Source organism: Engystomops pustulosus, chromosome 4 (genome assembly GCF_040894005.1).
Source record: "Engystomops pustulosus chromosome 4, aEngPut4.maternal, whole genome shotgun sequence".
NCBI classification, from domain to species: Eukaryota; Metazoa; Chordata; class Amphibia; order Anura; family Leptodactylidae; genus Engystomops; species Engystomops pustulosus.
In genome coordinates this window covers 45,173,382-45,177,154 of record NC_092414.1, presented here as the reverse complement: position 1 = coordinate 45,177,154, position 3,773 = coordinate 45,173,382, and positions in this window count along the sequence as shown.

The following is a 3,773-nucleotide window of genomic DNA, read 5'->3' as shown; positions in this document are numbered from 1 at the left end:
GAGCTAGGACGCTATTCAACTCTAATCTAGGAGAGACTCACTAACTTCATGTAGGAACACCGTTACTTTGTCTCCTAACTCATTTTCCTAACAAGACAACCTCAATGATAAGACGCACACTGTTTTCAATGCATTTCTTGCTAAAAGAGCTAAGATCGTGATTGTCTCTGTTGCTGAATGAGCTAGGACGCTATTCAACTCTAATCTAAGAGAGACTCACTAACTTCATGTAGGAACACCGTTACTTTGTCTCCTAACTCATTTTCCTAACAAGACAACCTCAATGATAAGACGCACACTGTTTTCAATGCATTTCTTGCTAAAAGAGCTAAGATCGTGATTGTCTCTGTTGCTGAATGAGCTAGGACGCTATTCAACTCTAATCTAGGAGAGACTCACTAACTTCATGTAGGAACACCGTTACTTTGTCTCCTAACTCATTTTCCTAACAAGACAACCTCAATGATAAGACGCACACTGTTTTCAATGCATTTCTTGCTAAAAGAGCTAAGATCGTGATTGTCTCTGTTGCTGAATGAGCTAGGACGCTATTCAACTCTAATCTAAGAGAGACTCACTAACTTCATGTAGGAACACCGTTACTTTGTCTCCTAACTCATTTTCCTAACAAGACAACCTCAATGATAAGACGCACACTGTTTTCAATGCATTTCTTGTTAAAGAGCTAAGATCGTGATTGTCTCTGTTGCTGAATGAGCTAGGACGCTATTCAACTCTAATCTAAGAGAGACTCACTAACTTCATGTAGAAACACCGTTACTTTGTCTCCGAACTCATTTTCCTAACCAGACAACCTCAATGATAAGACGCACACTGTTTTCAACGCATTTCTTGGTAAAAGAGCTAAGATCGTGATTGTCTCTGTTGCTGAATGAGCTAGGACGCTATTTAACTCTAATGTAAGAGAGACTCACTAACTTCATGAAGGAACACCGTTACTTTGTCTCCTAACAAGACAACCTCAATGATAAGACGCACACTGTTTTCAATGCATTTCTTAGTAAAAGAGCTAAGATCGTGATTGTCTCTGTTGCTGAATGAGCTAGGACGCTATTCAACTCTAATCTAAGAGAGACTCACTAACTTCATGTAGGAACACCGTTACTTTGTCTCCTAACTCATTTTCCTAACAAGACAACCTCAATGATAAGACGCACACTGTTTTCAATGCATTTCTTGCTAAAAGAGCTAAGATCGTGATTGTCTCTGTTGCTGAATGAGCTAGGACGCTATTCAACTCTAATCAAAGAGAGACTCACTAACTTCATGTAGGAACACCGTTACTTTGTCTCCTAACTCATTTTCCTAACAAGACAACCTCAATGATAAGACGCACACTGTTTTCAATGCATTTCTTGCTAAAAGAGCTAAGATCGTGATTGTCTCTGTTGCTGAATGAGCTAGGACGCTATTCAACTCTAATCTAAGAGAGACTCACTAACTTCATGTAGGAACACCGTTACTATGTCTCCTAACTCATTTTCCTAACAAGACAACCTCAATGATAAGACGCACACTGTTTTCAATGCATTTCTTGCTAAAAGAGCTAAGATCGTGATTGTCTCTGTTGCTGAATGAGCTAGGACGCTATTCAACTCTAATCTAGGAGAGACTCACTAACTTCATGTAGGAACACCGTTACTTTGTCTCCTAACTCATTTTCCTAACAAGACAACCTCAATGATAAGACGCACACTGTTTTCAATGCATTTCTTGCTAAAAGAGCTAAGATTGTGATTGTCTCTGTTGCTGAATGAGCTAGGACGCTATTCAACTCTAATCTAGGAGAGACTCACTAACTTCATGTAGGAACACCGTTACTTTGTCTCCTAACTCATTTTCCTAACAAGACAACCTCAATGATAAGACGCACACTGTTTTCAATGCATTTCTTGCTAAAAGAGCCCTAACTCATTTTCCTAACAAGACAACCTCAATGATAAGACGCACACTGTTTTCAATGCATTTCTTGCTAAAAGAGCCCTAACTCATTTTCCTAACAAGACAACCTCAATGATAAGACGCACACTGTTTTCAATGCATTTCTTGCTAAAAGAGCTAAGATTGTGATTGTCTCTGTTGCTGAATGAGCTAGGACGCTATTCAACTCTAATCTAGGAGAGACTCACTAACTTCATGTAGGAACACCGTTACTTTGTCTCCTAACTCATTTTCCTAACAAAACAACCTCAATGATAAGACGCACACTGTTTTCAATGCATTTCTTGCTAAAAGAGCTAAGATTGTGATTGTCTCTGTTGCTGAATGAGCTAGGACGCTATTCAACTCTAATCTAGGAGAGACTCACTAACTTCATGTAGGAACACCGTTACTTTGTCTCCTAACTCATTTTCCTAACAAAACAACCTCAATGATAAGACGCACACTGTTTTCAATGTATTTCTTGCTAAAAGAGCTAAGATCGTGATTGTCTCTGTTGCTGAATGAGCTAGGACGCTATTCAACTCTAATCTAAGAGAGACTCACTAACTTCATGTAGGAACACCGTTACTTTGTCTCCTAACTCATTTTCCTAACAAGACAACCTCAATGATAAGACGCACACTGTTTTCAATGCATTTCTTGGTAAAAGAGCTAAGATCGTGATTGTCTCTGTTGCTGAATGAGCTAGGACGCTATTCAACTCTAATCTAGGAGAGACTCACTAACTTCATGTAGGAACACCGTTACTTTGTCTCCTAACTCATTTTCCTAACAAGACAACCTCAATGATAAGACGCACACTGTTTTCAATGCATTTCTTGGTAAAAGAGCTAAGATTGTGATTGTCTCTGTTGCTGAATGAGCTAGGACGCTATTCAACTCTAATCTAAGAGAGACTCACTAACTTTATGAAGGAACACCGTTACTTTGTCTCCTAACTCATTTTCCTAACCAGACCACCTCAATGATAAGACGCACACTGTTTTCAATGCATTTCTTACTAAAAGAGCTAAGATCGTGATTGTCTCTGTTGCTGAATGAGCTAGGACGCTATTCAACTCTAATCTAAGAGAGACTCACTAACTTCATGTAGGAACACCGTTACTTTGTCTCCTAACTCATTTTCCTAACAAGACAACCTCAATGATAAGACGCACACTGTTTTCAATGCATTTCTTGCTAAAAGAGCTAAGATCGTGATTGTCTCTGTTGCTGAATGAGCTAGGACGCTATTCAACTCTAATCTAGGAGAGACTCACTAACTTCATGTAGGAACACCGTTACTTTGTCTCCTAACTCATTTTCCTAACAAGACAACCTCAATGATAAGACGCACACTGTTTTCAATGCATTTCTTGCTAAAAGAGCTAAGATTGTGATTGTCTCTGTTGCTGAATGAGCTAGGACGCTATTCAACTCTAATCTAGGAGAGACTCACTAACTTCATGTAGGAACACCGTTACTTTGTCTCCTAACTCATTTTCCTAACAAGACAACCTCAATGATAAGACGCACACTGTTTTCAATGCATTTCTTGCTAAAAGAGCTAAGATCGTGATTGTCTCTGTTGCTGAATGAGCTAGGACGCTATTCAACTCTAATCTAAGAGAGACTCACTAACTTCATGTAGGAACACCGTTACTTTGTCTCCTAACTCATTTTCCTAACCAGACAACCTCAATGATAAGACGCACACTGTTTTCAACGCATTTCTTGGTAAAAGAGCTAAGATCGTGATTGTCTCTGTTGCTGAATGAGCTAGGACGCTATTCAACTCTAATCTAAGAGAGACTCACTAACTTCATGAA